Below are 11,069 nucleotides of genomic sequence, written 5' to 3'. Positions count from 1 at the left end.
CATTTATATAGTGGATTTTTGAGTGGACTACGGTCCTGTGGTTTTTCCTTCTCACATCGAGGAGGTTTTCCACGTAAAAAGTGATTGTCTCATTTACGTTTCCGCTTATACTATATTCTGCCATTGTCGAAGTATTTTCTTCACAGGTTCACACAAGGTCAGGGGAACACAACCATTAGTATTTCCGCTGCGCCGTGTGACTTTCCCCATCAGTCACTACTGGTTTGTTTCTTTTCCTGTTTCAGTTCTTGTCAGAAGCTTCTCTTCTCTGTCTATTGTGTCTGTCTAATGTCAATTAACTCTACTAAATCATTTATAAATGTTTAAGAATTATTTATAAAAAGTAAGTTATAAATTCGATCCCACCGTTTAAATATTAAATTTTAAACAACAATCACTCTGTCAAATTTTGATCGAGTGTATTTTTGAAAATGGTATCCAGTTAATGTATTTCAAACATTTTTTCTTATTTTGTTGTTGTCAATGTGCAGGTCCTCTAGGACAAGGCATTGCAAATGCTGTTGGTTTAGCTCTTGCTGAGAAACATCTAGCTGCTAGATTCAACAAACCTGACAGTGAAATCGTCGACCACTACACGTAATGAATCAAATCCTTCTGTTTGGTTTTCTTGATTTTGTGTTTGGTTCTGATGTTGTGTGTTTTGGATTTTTTAGTTATTCGATTATTGGAGATGGTTGTCAGATGGAAGGGATTACAAATGAAGTTTGCTCTCTAGCTGCCCACTGGGGACTTGGAAAGCTCATCGCTTTCTATGACGACAATCACATTTCTATCGATGGAGACACAGAGATCGCCTTTTCGGAGAACGTGGACAAGCGCTTTGAAGCTCTAGGATGGCATGTTATTTGGGTTAAGAATGGAAACAATGGATATGATGAGATCCGTGCTGCTATTAAAGAAGCTAAGGCTGTAACAGACAAGCCCACTTTGATTAAGGTGACTACTACAATTGGTTATGGATCTCCCAACAAGGCGAACTCATACAGTGTCCATGGAGCTGCTCTTGGGGAGAAGGAAGTTGAGGCTACTAGAAATAACCTTGGATGGGCATATGAGCCGTTCCAGGTACCTGAGGATGTTAAAAGGTAACTGGAACTTAACTACACTTCTGTTTAATGGTTGTGTTATGATGACCTGCTTTGGTGATTTACTATAACCAGGCCTGCGGTTTTGGGTATTTTTGGTTTTGGTTTATTCGGTTTGGCCACAATCAACCCACCGAAATTCGGTTCTGTTTTCAGTTAATTTTGGTTTTAATTTTATTTCCGAAATAACCTATTTTTTTGTTTCGGCTTATATAATTTTCTTAAAAATCGGATAGTTTCGGTTAAATTTGGTTATTTCAGTTATTTTCGCTTATTTCAGTTTGGTTATTTGGTTAATTCGGTTAGTTCGAAATTTTTTGGTTTGGTTTGGTTTGGCTGGTTCGGTTTCGACAAAATCCATTGGTCTAACTATAACTTTTAAATTCTCTAGCCATTGGAGCCTGAGGGAGCCGCTCTTGAAGCTGATTGGAATACTAAGTTTACAGCATATGAGAAGAAGTATCCAGAGGAAGCAGAAGAGTTGAAATCTATCATCTCAGGTGATTTGCCTGCCGGTTGGGAGAAGGCACTTCCTGTAAGTATTAACTTACTCATAATCTATAGCTTCTTAATTGGTGTTATGTAAATGACTCTTACTTACGGCAAAATACTTTTCAGACATATACACCAGAGTCTCCAGGTGACGCCACCAGAAACCTCTCTCAGCAATGTCTCAACGCCCTCGCCAAAACTCTCCCCGGTTTCCTCGGCGGTAGCGCCGACCTCGCATCTTCCAACATGACACTCCTCAAAGCCTTCGGCGACTTCCAAACCGCTACACCCGAAGGAAGAAACCTCAGGTTCGGTGTCAGGGAGCACGGCATGGGAGCTATCTGCAACGGCGTCGCACTCCACAGCCCTGGCTTCATCCCTTACTGCGCAACGTTCTTTGTCTTCACCGACTACATGAGAGCCGCGATGAGAATCGCGGCTCTCTCTGAAGCCGGTGTTATCTACGTTATGACGCATGACTCCATCGGTCTAGGAGAAGACGGACCGACTCACCAGCCTGTGGAACACTTGTCGAGCGGACCGACTCACCAGCCTGTTGAACACTTGTCCAGCTTCCGCGCCATGCCGAATATCATGATGTTCCGTCCCGCTGACGGGAACGAAACAGCCGGTGCGTACAAAATCGCTGTCGCTAGACGGAACACGCCTTCTGTTTTGGCCTTGTCTAGACAAAAGCTGCCTCAGCTTCCGGGAACGTCTATTGGAAACGTCGAGAGAGGTGGATACATTATTTCTGATAACTCCAACGGGAACAAACCGGATGTGATCTTGGTCGGAACTGGCTCGGAGCTGGAGATTTCTGCTAAAGCTGGAGAGGAGTTGAGGAAAGAAGGGAAGAGTGTGAGAGTCGTTTCGTTTGTGTGTTTGGAACTGTTTGATGAGCAACCGGATGCGTACAAGGAAAGTGTGTTGCCATCTGATGTATCAGCTAGAGTTAGTATCGAAGCTGGATCGACGTTTGGGTGGGGGAAGGTTGTTGGAGGGAAAGGGAAATCGATTGGAATTGATTCGTTTGGGGCAAGTGCACCAGCGGGGAAGCTTTATGAAGAGTTTGGTATCACCGTTGAAGCTGTGGTTGCAGCAGCTAAGTCACTTATCTGAAGAGTATAAGGGTTTGGTTTCGAGGTAAGAAAGGTTCTTCCATAAGCATTGTCTTCTTTGTCCAAGTAGAAGAAAAAAAATGTAAAGAATACGGAAAATAAAAATTTGTTTCTTGCAAGTTACGTTTGTAACTGAATACATGAACGCATAATACTAAGACCATTGGCAAGTGAATTCTTTCTACTTTGTACGTGTATCAAAACAGACGGACAATGTCCAAAACATACCGTCTTCCTAACGTTTGATATATCATGCCAATATCCCAAAGAAACATGTTTAAGCTTTTTGGAAACAAGAATTAGGTATATAAGTATTAGGCCTGGGCATTCGGGTTTTTCGGATTTCAGATATTTCGGAACCAGAGAAAATGGTACAGTTTAGATAATTTAAAATTTCGGTTCGAATAAGGTTTGGTACCTGTCGTACCAGATCCGGTTACATCCGAAGTAACCAAAAAATTAACGGATTCGAACCGGTTTTTAGTATATACCAAACCATTTAACCCGATAGAACCGAACATAATCCAAAAGAATAGAAGATATTCTAAATATCCAAAAAAGACATAAACAAGATACCAAAATTACAGTACAATAACATAACGTAACCATTTTAATATAACCAAACCAAAGTTTAATTTCCAAAATGAAAACAAGCATTAACTAGTGTTAGTAGATTATTAGGGTTATCTTAACTAAGGTTTAATTCGGGTCTTTCGGATACTCGTACGGATTCCAGATATAACCCGTATCCGATCCGGTATCCGACCAAATTTTAAACCTTATCCAACCGGGTATTTTCTTATATTCGAATCCGATCCGAAACCCGATTTTTCGGGTAATTAGCGGTTCGGCGAACCGGGAACCATGTTAGTCCTAATAAGTATATTCCCTTTTCATTAGTGGTTTCATCGTTTTTTAGAAAGGCCCAATAACGTTGTTGAGGCCCATTTAAAGACCCAATCTCTCTCAAGTCTCACCTTACCAAAACTGAAAAAAAAAATTCCCACTTTTTGTCTGAAATCGCTGACGTGGGAACAATAATTGGAACGTGGCACATTGTAACTGGCTACAGAAGATGCTCGTACAATTTATGAATCGGTAGAGTTGGGGTTGGTTAATGATTTGATCCTCACCAAACAACCCCTTTTACGTTATGTTTTTGTAAAGCCGCCAACACAAGTACACAACTATAAAAAGACGACGACAGTTTTATAAATCCGATTATTTCTATTTGATCATCAGTGTGGAACAGTTCTCTCCGATTGCTACCCGGATCCAAGTCTCTCTCCAATCGGATCCTGCTTCTTGCAGCTCTATCTGAGGTAGTGTATATATTACAAGTCTGCATTTTTAGGATATGAAACTGAAAGTTTCCTTTTTTATAGGGAACTACTGTGGTGGACAACTTGTTGAACAGTGATGACATCAACTACATGCTCGATGCCTTAAACAAGCTGGGGCTTAACGTGGCACGTGACAGTCAAAACAACCGTGCGGTTGTTGAAGGATGCGGCGGGATCTTTCCTGCGTCTTTAGATTCAAAGAGTGATATCGAGTTGTACCTTGGCAATGCAGGAACAGCCATGCGTCCTCTTACCGCTGCAGTTACTGCTGCTGGTGGCAACGCTAGGTAAGGTTAAGTAGCTTTTTTTGGTATCTTAGTTATGTCAAGAATAGATCCAGAGTAGATCCTAAAATTTTAGGAGCCGCAGGCGATTTAGTAAAAAATTCAATAAAAAAATTTTTTAAATAAATTTGGGGCTATAGGCGATGTAATAAAAAATCCAACAAAATAATTTTTTGACAATGTTTTTTTGCATTTGTCAGGTGAAGCTATCCGGATCAATCAGTAGTCAGTACTTGACTGCATTGCTCATGGCAGCTCCTTTAGCTCTTGGAGACGTGGAGATTGAGATCATTGATAAACTGATCTCTGTTCCGTATGTTGAGATGACGCTGAAGTTGATGGAACGTTTTGGTGTTAGTGATGAGCATAGTGATAGCTGGGATCGTTTCTTTGTCAAAGGCGGTCAGAAATACAAGTAATGAGTTTGTTTTCTTCTTCTTTAGAAATTAGATTAACAGAAGAATGGTTTGACCAAAATGGCAAAATTTTGATTCAGGTCTCCTGGTAATGCTTATGTTGAAGGTGATGCTTCTAGTGCTAGTTATTTCTTGGCTGGTGCTGCCATTACTGGTGAAACTGTCACTGTAGAAGGTTGTGGAAAGCCTGCAGGTAGATTCTCTCTACTCTTAATCATCAAAGAGGATACTAAGTTTATAATGAAAATTGATTAGCTTAATGTGTGAATTGCAAAGGGAGATGCGATATTCGCAGAGGTTCTTGAGAAAATGGGGTGTAAAGTGTCATGGACAGAGAACAGTGTGACTGTGACTGGACCGTCTAGAGATGCTTTTGGAATGAGACATTTACACGCTGTTGATGTTAACATGAACAAGATGCCTGATGTAGCCATGACTCTTGCTGTTGTTGCTCTCTTTGCCGACGGTCCAACCACCATTAGAGACGGTAAGTAAACCTCTCTCTGAAACATTCTCTAGACTCATAGGCGCTTAATTTTTATTTGGTGAATGTAGTGGCTAGCTGGAGAGTTAAGGAGACAGAAAGGATGATTGCCATTTGCACAGAGCTACGAAAGGTAAATATTCTGGTTTATAATGCTTATTCTAAATAAACCTTTGCATTAATCTTTGCGGTTATTGCGTTCAGCTTGGAGCTACAGTGGAAGAAGATTCAGATTATTGTGTGATAACTCCACCAGCAAAGGTGAAACCGGCGGAGATTGATACGTATGATGATCATAGAATGGCGATGGCATTCTCTCTTGCAGCTTGTGATGATGTTCCAGTCACCATTAAGGATCCTGGCTGCACAAGGAAAACTTTCCCTGACTACTTCCAAGTCCTTGAAAGTATCACAAAGCACTAAAAAGACCACTTTCTCTTTGATCCAAGTTCTTGCTCTCTGTTCCCACTGTAACATTATTAGAAGAACAAAAGAATATTAAGATTGTTTGCTTGTGCCGGGACCTGAGTGAGATGCAATCTTTGAATCGGTTTTGCGCCTTAATACAAAGATGTTGCAGTATCCTCCTACCAGAACTTTAACCGGAGAAATGAATGGTTCCGATGATATAATAGCAGATAAAGCAAAGGCATAAGCTGTTAATATCATACAAGAGAAGATAGTGAGTGGAGAAGCAAAAAATGGTATCTACAGCCAAGTTGACCATTCCTGTAAAAAAGTTTGCATGTAAACAAAAAATGAGTTCACAGAGAATCAATCAAGATTAAGACGCTGAATAAATCAAATTGTTGACAAGAAGAGACTTACAAAAAGAAAGGTAGATAAGATATTAGGATGGTTTAGTTAAATTGGTTAGTTAAATTAAGTTTGGTTTACTGGTTAAGTTTCCTTTTGCTTAAACCGGTACCAGATATAACGAACACTTTGTACAGTCAAGTTGATTGAGCTAAATAACAAACTTTTATCATCTTCTTCATTCCATCTTTCTCTCTCTCTCGAGCTTCACCATGTTCAGTTCCAATCTCAAGATCTAGATTTGATATGGTATCAGAGCACACACACGAATCTTCCGCTTCGTTATGAGTTTCCCGATCTCTTTGTTTTCGCGATTCTTGAATCTCCTCTGTTTCGCGATTCGGGATTTCGTTTCTCAGATCTTCTTTTGTTTCGCGATCTTTCTTTGTTTGGGTTCTGGATTTTAACGCTTCTTTCCCAAAGATTGATAGCTCAGCTTGTCGATTGTTGCTTTCTTTGGAGTTCTATAATGGCGTCATCTGTTCATCCCCAATCGGAGAGATCATCGACTGATCAGTACGACAATCCATTCTTCCTTCATCACAACGATCATGCTGGACTCGTTCTTGTTACGGATCGCTTGAATACTGCATCAAAATTTCATTCTTGGCGACGTTCGATCCGTATGGCGTTGAATGTCTGCAAGAAGCTCGGATTCATTGATGGTACGGTTCATAAACCTGCGTCTACACATCGTGATTATCGAGCTTGGTCTCGTTGCAACGATATGGTTGCTACCTGGTTGATGAATTCTGTTTCCAAGAAGATTGGACAAAGCTTACTCTTTATCAACACAGCTGAAGGTATCTGGACTCGTTCTTGTTACGGATCGCTTGAATACTGCATCGAAATTTCATTCTTGGCGACGTTCGATCCGTATGGCGTTGAATGTCTGCAAGAAGCTCGGATTCATTGATGGTACGGTTCATAAACCTGCGTCTACACATCGTGATTATCGAGCTTGGTCTCGTTGCAACGATATGGTTGCTACCTGGTTGATGAATTCTGTTTCCAAGAAGATTGGACAAAGCTTACTCTTTATCAACACAGCTGAAGGTATCTGGAAAAATCTCTTAGCTAGATTTAAGCAAGATGATGCGCCTAGAGTTTTTGATATATAGCAGAAACTGAGTAAGCTTGAGCAGGGATCACTGGATGTTTCGACTTATTATACTGAACTTATGACTCTTTGGGAAGAACACAGGAATTATGTTGAACTTCCGGTTTTACTTGTGGTAAATGTGAGTGTGATGCAGCTGCTCTTTGGGAGAAGTTACAAGAACGTAGTAGAGTAACTAAATTTCTCATGGGGCTTACTGAATCATATGAGCAGACACGTTGTCATATCTTGATGTTGAAGCCTATTCCCACCATTGAGGAGGCGTTCAACATTGTGGCTCAAGATGAAAGACAACGGTCTCTCAAACCAGCGACTCCGGTTGATAGTGTGGCCTTTCAGAACACTGCTCCATTAGTCCATCTTCCTGACGAGGCTTCTTATGTTGCTGCATATAACACAGCTCGTCAAGCACAGAAGCCAGTGTGTACACACTGTGGGAAGCTTGGTCATACGGTTCAGAAATGCTTCAAATTGCATGGTTATCCACCGGGTTATAAGACACATGGAGCTTACATGAACCAGAATCAGGCGAAGAATACACCAGTTCAACACCAATAACAGTCTGCAGACGCATACTGCTAATGCTATTGCAAATGCTTATTCTACTGCAGGCGCTTCTGCTTACTCAACTGGTTCTTTCCCTACTGTGACTACTGATGGAAGCAATATGCCACTACAATCTTTCACACCACAACAAATTCAGCAACTCATAGCTCAGTTCAATTCACAGGTTCGAGTTCCAGAGCATCAAGTTCCTTTATCAGTGGCTGTTTCTAAAGCGACAATCACTGATCATGGAATCATGGCTTCTACTTCTACCTCTGGTATATTACCTTTTCCTTCTCGAAGCCTTACTTTTGAAAATGATCAGTTCAAATTCCACAATCATTGCCTTTCTACTTTACCATCATTTCTTCCTAGTGATGCTTGGACTATAGATAGTGGAGCTTCAAGTCATGTATGTTCGGACTTACATATGTTCACTACTTTAACACCTGTCTCTAGTGTTTCAGTATCTCTTCCGAATGGTACTAGAGTTCTAATCACACACACTGGCACGATTCATATTAGTGCATCTTTGATTCTTTATAATGTTCTTCATGTTCCTGATTTTCAGTTTAACCTGATAAGTGTGAGCTGTTTGGTGCGTTCTTTACGTTGTGCTGCTCATTTTTTTCTTCATGGTTGTTTTATTCAGGAACTTTCTCGGGGCTTGATGATTGGGAAGGGTAATTTGCATCGAGATCTTTACATTTTAGATACGTCTGCATCAACTCTTGTTTCTCTTTCATCATCATCGTCTGTACCTGCTTCTTTTTGTGGTTCTGCTTTTGTTGAAGAACATGTTTGGCATCAACGTTTAGGGCATCCATCATCATCTGTTCTACACAACATATCACGTAATCTACCATCTTTCAAGCGATCTTCTTTGTCTGCTTCTTACTGTCCTGTTTGTCCTTTAGCAAAGCAGAAGCGTTTAGCTTTCATTTCCAATAATACTTTGTCTAAGAATCCATTTGATCTTGTTCATTTAGATATATGGGGTCCTTTTAAGTTTGAGTCTGTTGAGGGTTACAAATATTTTTTAACATTGGTTGATGATTGTACTCGGGTTACATGGATATACATGTTAAAGAATAAAAGTGATGTTTCAACTGTGTTTCCTGCTTTTCTTAATCTTGTTTCAACACAATTTGATAAAAATATTAAAGCCATCAGATCTAATAATGCTCCTGAGCTTGCTTTTCCTGATATTGTTGCAGAAACTGGTATGATTCACTATTTTTTTGTCCTTATACGCCTCAGCAAAACTCAATGGTTGAAAGAAAACATCAACACTTGCTTAATGTTGCTCGTTCTTTATTGTTTCAGTCTAATGTTCCATTAGCTTACTGGAGTGATTGTGTACTTACAGCAACGTTCTTGATAAACAGAATGCCTTCTCCTTTGCTTAACAATGTTTCTCCCTTAGAACGTTTGCAAGGTAAGTGTCCTGACTACTCTCAGTTGAAAAGTTTTGGTTGTCTTTGTTATGCATCTACTTTGTCAAAAGATCGTAACAAATTTACTCAACGAGCTTCTCCTTGTGTTTTACTTGGATTTCCCATGGGTTTTAAAGGATATAAACTGTTAGATTTAGAATCACATTCGGTTTCATTTCTCGAAATGTGATTTTTCATGAGAAAGAGTTTCCTTTTAAAACTAGTCACCGACTAGCTGATTCAGTGGATATGTTTCCTAACTCTATTCTTCCCATGCCTGCTCCATTACACTTTGTTGAATCTATGCCTTTGCCTGACTTTACTCCTGATTGTGGTGTGCCTTCTCATTCTTCTGATCATGTGCATACACAATTTAGTACCATCTCTGGATCAGGACATACTGCGACACAAGCTTCTGGTGATATTGTAGTTGATGTTGATAGGCCTAAACGTACAGCTAGAGTTCCTTCTTATCTGTCTGAGTATCATTGCTCTTTGGTCCCTTTCATAACTTCTTCTTTTCCAACAACCTCTTCTTTTTCATCTAAATCTCAAGACCATGTTCCTATTTTTCCCACTCCATATCCCATATCTTCTTTTATTTCTTATGAGAGCTTAAGCCCTTCTTACCGTTCTTATGTCTTGACTTATTCTTTGGAACGAGAACCTAAGACCTTCAAACAAGCCATGACTTCTGATATTTGGACTCAGTCGGTGAATGTGGAACTTGATGCTCTCGAGCAAAACATAACTTGGGATATTGTATCTTTGCCTATTGGGAAGAATGTGGTTGGTTTTCAGGTGGATCTTTACTCAAAAATATAATTCAGATGGGACTGTGGAGCGTCCTAAATCTCGACTGGTAGCTCAGGGATTTACACAGCAAGAGGGAGTTGATTACTTGGAGACTTTTTCACCTGTTGCCAAGTTAACGAGTGTGAAACTCTTATTGAGTCTTGCTGCTGCGAAGGGATGGAGTCTGACCCAAATGGGTGTGTCTAATGCTTTTTTGCATGGTGATCTTGATGAAGAGATTTATATGAGCTTACCTCAAGGTTATACACCTGCTCTTGGTGTTATCTTACCTTCAAATCCGGTTTGCAAACTTCGAAAGTCTCTGTATGGTTTAAAACAGGCTTCTCGCCAATGGAACAAGAGATTTTCGTCTGTTTTGCTTGGTGATAACTTTGTTCAATCACCAGCTGATAATACTCTGTTTGTCAAGAGTTCTTCGGATTCTTTTGTTGCTGCATTGGTCTATGTTACATGTGAGCTTATCTGGCTGAGTATCGGAGTCTTGCTCTTGCTACATGTGAGCTTATCTGGCTTCAACAGCTTCTCAAGGATCTTCATATCTCCATGACATCGACACCGAAGCTCTTCTGTGATAACAAATCAGCAGTTTACATTGCCACAAATCCGGTGTTCTATGAGCGTACAAAGCATATTGAGATAGATTGCCATACTGTTCGTGATCAGATCAAAGCTGGCTGTCTCCTTGCGCTTCACGTCTCCTCTGGAAATCAACTTACTGACATTTTAACTAAGCCACTTCACTCGGGTCCTTTTCTCTCCATGCTACAACGTCTCTCATTATCAAGTCTTTTCCTTCCTGTTTTGAAGCCTAAGACTTGAGGGGGGTATATTAGGATGGTTTAGTTAAATTGGTTAGTTAAATTAAGTTTGGTTTACTGGTTAAGTTTCCTTTTGCTTAAACAGGTACTAGATATAACGAACCCTTTGTACAGTCAAGTTGATTGAGCTGAATCACAAACTTTTATCATCTTCTTCATTCCATCTTTCTCTCTCTCGAGCTTCACCATGTTCAGTTCCAATCTCAAGATCTAGATTTGATATAAGAGATAACAAACTTTTATCAATTTGTGTTTACTCCCGAGTTGATCT

The 11,069-nt window shown here is 40.1% G+C and overlaps 2 pseudogenes; both read left to right on the top strand.

Moving 5' to 3' along the window:
- The first annotated feature begins 431 nt into the window (after positions 1-431).
- Positions 432-2,882, top strand: LOC106338020 (annotated as a pseudogene).
- A 701-nt stretch (positions 2,883-3,583) lies between these two features.
- LOC106338019 lies at positions 3,584-5,696 on the top strand (annotated as a pseudogene).
- Positions 5,697-11,069: the final 5,373 nt, after the last annotated feature.

This window comes from Brassica oleracea, chromosome C4 (genome assembly GCF_000695525.1).
Source record: "Brassica oleracea var. oleracea cultivar TO1000 chromosome C4, BOL, whole genome shotgun sequence".
Lineage (NCBI taxonomy): Eukaryota > Viridiplantae > Streptophyta > Magnoliopsida > Brassicales > Brassicaceae > Brassica > Brassica oleracea.
The sequence above is the reverse complement of the archived record's forward strand: the minus strand, read 5'-3'. Positions and strand labels throughout refer to the sequence as shown.